Source organism: Chiloscyllium punctatum, chromosome 20 (assembly GCF_047496795.1).
Source record: "Chiloscyllium punctatum isolate Juve2018m chromosome 20, sChiPun1.3, whole genome shotgun sequence".
Classification (NCBI taxonomy): Eukaryota; Metazoa; Chordata; class Chondrichthyes; order Orectolobiformes; family Hemiscylliidae; genus Chiloscyllium; species Chiloscyllium punctatum.
In genome coordinates this window covers 40,959,135-40,967,918 of record NC_092758.1, presented here as the reverse complement: position 1 = coordinate 40,967,918, position 8,784 = coordinate 40,959,135, and the positions used below count along the sequence as shown (strand labels likewise).

The window sequence follows — 8,784 nt, the reverse complement described above, 5'->3', positions numbered from 1 at the left end:
TGCAGCTTTTTGAAGATTCTGGAATGAGCCAAGGAGAGAGGGACCTTTTTTTTTGTAGTGACTAAGGCATCGCCTACCACCATCCAAGTGGAAGGACAACACACACATGGTACCACCTTAATCATTGTACTAAAGCTCTCCCACCGGCACAAACTAACTCTAACACTAAGTGGAGTTGAGGCTGAGGAACTTGGATACGGGCAGGGCACAGAGGAGGCTAGTACCCCTCAGCAGGGTTCTGAACAAGGTGCAGGGGATACTGATCACTCCATGCCAGAAATGATAGTGTTGGAGATGTGGAGCATAGTTCCCTGAGCAGCAGGGATGGGGAAGACATGGGTGAGGCCCCTGATACCCCCCCCCTCTCTGCCAGGCCTGCATACTCAGACTTGGAGACCATTTAACTTGGCAGACCTGGACTGGTAATGCCAGGGTCACTCTGGTTGGGAGGCAAAGATGTATCAGTGCAGACCTTGTGCCCTAACATGGGTATGCACCCATGACAATCACTGGTATCAATGGGCAAACTATACAGCCGTAATGATGGCTAGACAGCACAGTTTCTTGTGTACTAAGGCAACCCCCTCAACTGTTGTCCCTATGCCCTATAACTCAACCACCTGTACTCAATGGCATTTGCGGCACTCTAGCCGATCTCTTAACCTGGATGATTCATCAACTTACAGGCAATCCCATTGCCTGTTTTGGAGCCTCCTACTTCAGGTCTCTATGTTCTATCAGCAGGATGACATGAGCAGGCATCAACTCCAATGGTGGTGTGGCAATTGTACCCCGTGGTCCACCAGTAAGACTAATTACATGTTCCCCATGGCTGCTTTTAGAATACGGGAAGGGTTGGGTTTTGAATGCTTTAAGCGAAATGTTTCCACACCAGTAGGCCATTTTAAGGGTCCTTACGGGTATACGATTGAACTAGAGGTGGACACCACATTTGGGGTTATTTTAAATTCTCAATGCATCCCACTGGCAGATACATGGTGGCTGTGTGGTAAGAAAGGTGGGTTTTACCCACTGCTGCCCGCTGACTGGAGTGGCAGCTGTGCCTGTGAAATGCTCCTACACTAGGTAGTTATCGCTACATGTGCAGCTTGATGCTATGTCACAGTCAGCTTTGCACTGAACTAAGCAATGGTAAGTCCCTGATCCAGCAATTCAGATTGATGGTATTGGACAGCCAAGAAATATTCTAATGAGTTTAAGGCCTACAATGAGATTGCTGTGGGAGGGGAGGCTCTCATCGCAGTGATAGGAGTTAGCAAGAGTGCTGAATGGATTAATTACATTTTATTACAACCAGCAGAGATTTATCAATTATACTGACTATGCCCTTGTGGTTTTGGGAGAACAATTGGATGCTACTACCAAAATGACATGGCAAAACAGACAACTTTGGATACTGGCAGAAGAAAGGTGGGGTTTGTGTGATGTTTGGGGAGCACTTCTGTGCCTTTATACCTAACAACACTAGCCCTGGGGGATCACTTACTAAATAATCTAAGACTGGAGCTAAAAGACAATGTGGGGTTTGGTCATCAGGCTTTTGATTGGTTGAATAATGACTTGGGGGAGCATGGCTTGTCAAGATTGGTCTTATTGTAGGTGTGTTTTTACTTGTTGCCTGTGTCTTTTGTGCTTTTAGAAGTCCTTTTTTTAGTTCACGTCACTACATGGCAACTTGTCATTTCAGCTACCCCAAGAAGCGCTTACTCCTCTGACAGAACCCCACTGCTGAACTATTATGATCTGACAACCGCCACGGTGCAAGGAGTATTTCTACGTGGGGACGTCTATGATCTTTCTGTAGAAAGCATGGGTTTCGATTGTGATTGTGAGGGATCTTGAGTCTTTTTTTCCTGTTCTTGTTATTGGAGGACAGAGTTTTGGCCCAAGGGACCCCAGGAATGGAGGAAAAACTCTAAGTCTCAGCATCCAAAAATTTAGTCTGTCTTGGGAACTACTTTGTTTGTATTGGGGCTGAGCTTATTGTTTTCTTTCTCTCTAGGTGAGACCAGTAGGCCTCAAAAGGGGAATATGGAAAATAAAGAGCATGGAAAGGGTTAAAGCATGAAGACCACTGGCAATCTGTGGAAGGCAGGATGGGATAAGAATAGTGGAATGCTCTTACGCTAATTAGCAGAGTCTGGTTTAAGGCTGAAAGGTCACTGTGGTGGGATGAGATAACAATTAGTAGAGGTAGTTTCCCTGTTAAGTGTCAGTATGACAAGACTGGGACCATAAATATTTGGGACATGACATTAAATATCTAAATAGTTAGTAGAGTCAGCTTGAGACAGACTACTGTAATAGATGGGATAGTTAAATAGCTATCATGACAGGTTAGTCTGGAACGGAAGATCACTGTAGCAGAGGTGATAATAAATATCTAATGACATTAGGAAAATATTAATTAGGGTCTGGAATGAAAGACCATCGTTGCAAGAGTTAGTACTAAATATCTAACCATGACATTAGTTGTACATTCTACTTAATATTATTCTAAAGAGATAATGGAAACTAACATCATTGGTTTATTGTGTAGCTAGAATGAGGTACTTAGCTTATCAGCATGTCCAACTATATTAATCAAACAAAACCATGATAAAGATAATTTTTTTTAAAAAAAAGACCCCTGAGGTTCGTGTGCATTCTAGAATCTGCTTTCTCAGTGTCACGGTCTTTTTTTTTTGCAAATAAAAGACTTCCTCCTTGAAGGACTGTCTGCATCTCCTGGTGATTCTCTACATTTTCTTCACAACACCATTTCAGTGGTTATCGTGAAATGATAAAAGGAGGGAATGAGAAAGTGTAAGATGAGTAGGTACGAAAAGAGTTAAGTTTTGGTTTGTGTAATGAGGTGAAAAGAATTCATTATGTGAAGCCAGTTAACAAGGTTTAAAAACATCCATTGTATAATGCCAGATGACTTAATCTTTACTACTGTTGCTCATTGTGTAATCATTACAATCAATCAATATAGATGTTGTCTTATTTGGATGCTGCTCCCTGTAAGTGACTATATAGTTCCTTAAGAATCTGCTATGCGAGAGAAGACTGAGAATTCACATTAATGTGCATGTGGGCGATCGTTCTCTCTCAGCTTTACCTCCATCTTTATTCTATACTGTGTCTGAGTGTTTTGCTTTGCTTTGACTGAGGTGGCACTGGAGCGTACTCCAGCCCCCTATTGTACTCACTATATACCCATGACTGCATTGCCAAATACCACCCCAATGCCATTTACAAGTTTGCTGATGACACAGTCGGTGACACATTAACAAGACTGTTTGCTGATGACACATTAACAGAACAGAGCTGAAATGAGTGGTCATCCACAACAACCTTTCTTGGACTCTTCATATGGACACACTGCTTACAAAGGCCCAAGAATGTCTCTTCCTCAGACAACTGAGGAAAATTTGGTAAGACAGTGAATACCCTTGCCAGCTTTTATAGGTGTGCCATTGAGACCAATCTCTTGATGTATCACTAACTGGTATGGCAACTGTACAATTCAAGATCAGAGACAGTTAGAGTGGTGAACTCGGCCTGGACAATCACAAAGGCCAACCTCCTATGTATGGAATCCATCTACCAGGCCCATGGTCAAAGAAAAGTTGCCAACATTCTCGAAGATCCATCCCACTCTGGCAATGGTTTTCTATAACCTCTACCATCAGGGAGAAAGTACAGAAGCCCACTCTCACTCTCACTCCACCCTACTTTTGTTCGAATACTGAATGGACTCTCAAACTCTTAACATTTTGCTTGTAACTGTTTTTGTTTTTGCTGCAGTTTACCTATTATTTACTATCTATGCTACTTTAACTCTGTGATTTACCTGTACTGCTCGCAAGACAAAGCTTTTCACTCTGCCTCGGTATACATGACAATAAATTCAATTAAATTCAAATGGAACCACAAGTGAACCAGTTGAGACTGTTGTGTTGAATGTTTAAGGCATAAATATAGTGTTGAACAGTATAGGAATTAAAACTTATTGTGAGTGGGTAAATAAATGGAGCTGAGTCCACGAAAAGATCAGGCATGATCCTGTTGAATGGTGAAGCAGGCTTGATGGGCCAGATTACCTAATCCTGCTCCTATTTCTTATGTTTTAAGTCCAATACAGACAAGATAGAATCATAGAATCCCTACACTGTAGAAGCAGGCCCTTCAGCTCATTGACTCCACACTGATCTGAAGAGTAACCCACCCAGACTCCTCTTTTTACCCTTGAACCGTGCATCTCTCATGGCTAATTCACCTAGCCAGCACATCCCTGGGCAATTTAGTATTGCCAATCCACCTAGCCTGCACATCTTTGAACTGTGGGAGGAAACTAGAGCAAACCCTTGCAAAAATAGGGGGGGATGAGCAAACTCCACACAGACTGTCACTCAGATTCAATCCCAGCTTTGAGTTCCTGGTGCTGTAAGGTAACAATGCTAACTACTGTACTCCAAATAGTCCCCTGAACTGTAATCAATGCAATGCTTAAATTAACTAAATGAAACCATCTTGTAGTGCTTCAGCTAAGAGTATCAATCAGCCATATTTGGAGCAATGCTTCCACTCCTCCTTTAGAGAATTTGTTTAGTAGGGCAAAAACTGCATTCAATAGCAATCTCAAACTTCGAAACTTGTGCAAAATAAGACACCGAAAGGAACCAAATTTATTTTATTTCCTTCAAGTCTTTAAATTCTGCAGCAACACATTATTTCCCCTCACTGCTCAGAACTCATCAAAAATATTGTAACTAGATTATTCCTAGAAATGGGAATAGGACCATTGCTTGTCCATTGTGGTGGAAACTGCAAAGAGTCTTTTGCCATTACTGGTTTTGGGACACCAGGAAATGTTTGGAGAAGAAGAGATTCTATGGAATTATTTTGTGAAATGTTGTATCACTTATATACATACAAGCTCTATCAACTTGTTCAAAATTCAAATGACACCAGGTTACAGTCCAACACGTTTACTCAAGTTGCAAGCTTTCAGAGCAGATTATGTTGTCAAAAAGATAAAACTGCACCTCAGCTTTAAACATAGACAGATTCAAAGCATGATCTCACACTTATAGTGCATTGTCTAACCTGAGTATCACATCTTGTACATTGAAACTAGGGACAAAGACTTGTAAGGAATCTGGATTTTGAATATTAATCAGCAGCCTACTTCCTAACTAATTAAAGGAGTCAACAAGGGCAGCTCGTTTTAAAGTTAACTTTTTGCTTATACCTCCCTATCATACCATAGGTGCTAGGAACGACGCTCTGAAAGCTTGCAATTTCAAAGAAACCTGTTGGACTAGAACCTAGTGTCGTCTGATTTTTTTTTCACCTTGTCCACGCCAGTCCAACTCCGGCATCTCCAAATCATATCAACTCGTTAATACGCGTCAATGGTCCCTACCCTCCAGAATGTGACTGGAGTCTCTTAGGAATTGAAGATCAATTTCCGGGATACAACTGTGGCGAGTAATCATTGTGATATTGAAAATAAAGTTTATTTCTGTCATTTTCTTTGAACGCATTCTTTGCCAGATATAAAATTTCCGGAAATGAGAAGTGATGGTGTGTGTTGTCCGGAGGGGGGTGGAGAACGGTGGCGTTGTGGTTGATTTACAGTCCATTCTCATCCACAGATGGGTCTTATTGCTTCCCAGTTGCTGTAAGAATCAGTGTGCCACAGGGACTGGTGAGGGTAAACGATGAAACGTACCGGATTACGATTAATCACGTTTGGCAACCCTAGTTTCCACTGCATCACAGTTAATGGTCCTTGTAATTACTCATTATTAGGTTTGCATTGATAATTTCTCGCTTTATAAATTCCTACGCGATAACAGAAACTAAGGACAGAATGTAATACTTCAGTAACAACTAGATTGCATGTGTCTGTTCTAGTCGAGATAACACAGGAAATCTATCTAATCCTTCCGCTCCATCTACACCACACGTGTTAAAATATGGAAAGAGAAACTTGCTCCTGGAGTTCACTTCTTGTTTGTGTGTAATTTACTTCCTATGTCACTTGTTCCATTGCCCCTCCCGCCCGAGGGGTCGCACTGACTGAGATGGGAAGTGGCAAAGTGCGCACGACATTTGGGGGCGGCAGGCGCCCATTTTAGGCCGGGCCGCGTGGGCGCGATTCATATTTTTGACGAGCGGGGGCCCGCTCGCTTGACGTCCGGCCTTTCGAAAAAGGCCCGCCCGTGGGGGAGGCAATCTGGCGGTTTCCTGCTCTCTCAGCGCCACAGGAAACCAAACGGGCCTAAGGAGCCTCCACACTCGAACACACCCACAACGGGCAACGTTAAACTGTTAAGAGGCTGTGCAGTCCTGCACCCAAGATTACAATGTGCTCCTTACTATAAATAAAGCCTGTGTTTCTGTTGGGGTGAGCACTAGCTTGCAGCTTGAGGTGATGATTCTCTCTCTCTCTCTCTCTGGAGGACAATGGAACAGACAGGGCTCCTCAACTGCAGCACAGAATGGGGCTGAGGTTACCTAGCAGCCAGGGAGGAGCCAATCAGAACGGTGGAACGGGGGTGTAGCCGCGCCCCCTCCCTCCCCGCTATATAAGGCGCTCATTAGGCAGGCAGTCAGTCTCCCGCAGTGTGAAGTGAAAGCAGTTGTTGCAACATGGCGAGGGAACAGCTCTGTAAGCTATTTGTTGGCGGGCTCAGCTTCGAAACGGTGGAGGGGAACCTGCGGAACCATTTTGAGCAGTGGGGGAAGCTAACTGACTGTGTTGTCGTACAAGATACGATCACCCGGCGCCCCCGAGGCTTCGGCTTTGTCACATATTCTTCGCCGAGCGAGGCGGATGCTGCAATGGCTGCTAGGCCTCATGTCTTAGATGGCCGCACGGTGGATCTGAAACGAGCTGTGCCAAGGGAAGACTCCAACAAACCTGGCTTCAACATGAAGGTAAAGAAGATCTTTGTTGGCGGTATAAAAGAGAACCTTGGCGAGAATGATTTACAAAGCTACTTCTCAGACTATGGTATGATTGAGAAAGTAGATGTGATCTGTGACCGAGAGACTGGCAAGAAAAGAGGCTTTGCCTTTGTGTACTTCGATGACCATGATTCTGTTGATAAAGCGGTAATACAGAAGTACCACATGATTAATGGCTACCGGTGTGAAGTCAAGAAAGGTTTGTCGAAGGAGGAGATGCAGAGCGGAACTAGACCTCGAGGCCGAGCTGGCAACTTTAGCCAGCGAAACGGTCGGAGTAATGGCAATTTTGGAAACGCGGCCGGGTATGGCGGCGGAGGCAGCTACTACAATGATAGAGGAAATCGAGGCGACGTCTATGGTGGTTATGGTGATGGGGGGTATCCTCGGCGTGATCGTTCTTTCTCGGGAGGCAGCTACGGTGATCAGATTGGGAACTATAGAGGAGGCGGTGGCTTCGATCGTGGAAATTTCCAAGATGCCTATGATAACTTTGGGAGTTACTCCCCTGAGCAGTCCAACTATGGTCCCATGAGAGGAGGGGGTGGTATGGAGAAATATGCTGGACCCTACAGGGGAGATTACGGTGTTAGTAATAGAAGCAGAGCCAGAGATTATGGAGGATATGCCTTTTAGTTCTTTTTGGGGTGGGGTTGGGTGATGGTTTAAAAAGGTGGGGGGGGGGGTTGCGTAGCTACAAAATGTACACGAGTAATGCATACCAAGAAATCTGCATTCTTTTTTGTTTTAACTTTTTTCATAATAAACTACATTGAATTTATCTCCTTTTTTGTCTGTAGTGTCTCTTTCTGGGGTGCAATACTTGAAGATGCTGAGGGTTTTAACTTTTTTTTTGTCTGTAGCAATTTGATTGTGCTTCCTGTTCTTTTGTATTTTATTTTACGCTAAACTTGTTCCCAGGCACACTGAAGAATAAACGTAGTTGTCACCTTTTTAAAAAAAGTACAGATTGGTTGGATTAGGTGGAGTTGATCCATTGATAAGGCTATGGGATAGAGAAGATAATTTGTCAATACAAGTAATTCCAGTTTTAACTTTCTGGAGGTGGTGGTTGTGGAATTTTAGCTTCGCACATTTGCAGTGCTGAAACATTTTAATGTTCTTTAGGCCTAATTGTACCTTTTTCCTCTTGCAACTACTATTGCTGACTTTGTTCTGATTTCTCTTTTGAAGGGTGTGAATGTTTTTGTGTGACCTTTCATCCAGTTTTTTTGAGGTTTGACACTAACCCCTGTTAAGTACTTTACGAACTCCTTGTGTCTGACTGTATTGCTTTAAAGTGACTCTTCACAATATATTGGTGTAGACTACTGGATTGTCTGCTTCCCACAAAAGAAATTTCAATTAAATTATTTCAAAAAGCTTCCGATGCACAATACTGAAGACTTGAAATGAACAAGGTGCTGGCGAAACTATGTAGCTCTGTCAGCATCTGACACAAGTTAACATGTCAAATCCAATATGACCTTTCATAGTAGACTTGAAATATTAACTACTTCTCTACAGATGCTGCCAAACCTTTCTTGCTCAAGCATTTCCTGTTTCAATTGAAACCTCCCTGGGTGTAACCTGCAACTTAATTCTATCTGTTCAACTTGTGTTACTGAGGCTTAGTATTGGTTTTAAGTAAATGTACAGTTCTTCCAGTGATCGCTACGGTTAAGATTCAGATGTAGGGATGAAATTGGAGATTACTGGAATTTTAAATTTGATTATACTGACAGTTAACCATGCAGCCCCATGAGCCGCCTCAGCCATTCAATCAGATCATGGCTGATC

At 43.1% G+C, this 8,784-nt stretch overlaps 1 pseudogene; it reads left to right on the top strand.

Moving 5' to 3' along the window:
• The first annotated feature begins 6,619 nt into the window (after positions 1-6,619).
• LOC140492067 (heterogeneous nuclear ribonucleoproteins A2/B1 pseudogene) lies at positions 6,620-7,765 on the top strand (annotated as a pseudogene).
• The last annotated feature ends 1,019 nt before the right edge of the window (positions 7,766-8,784 follow it).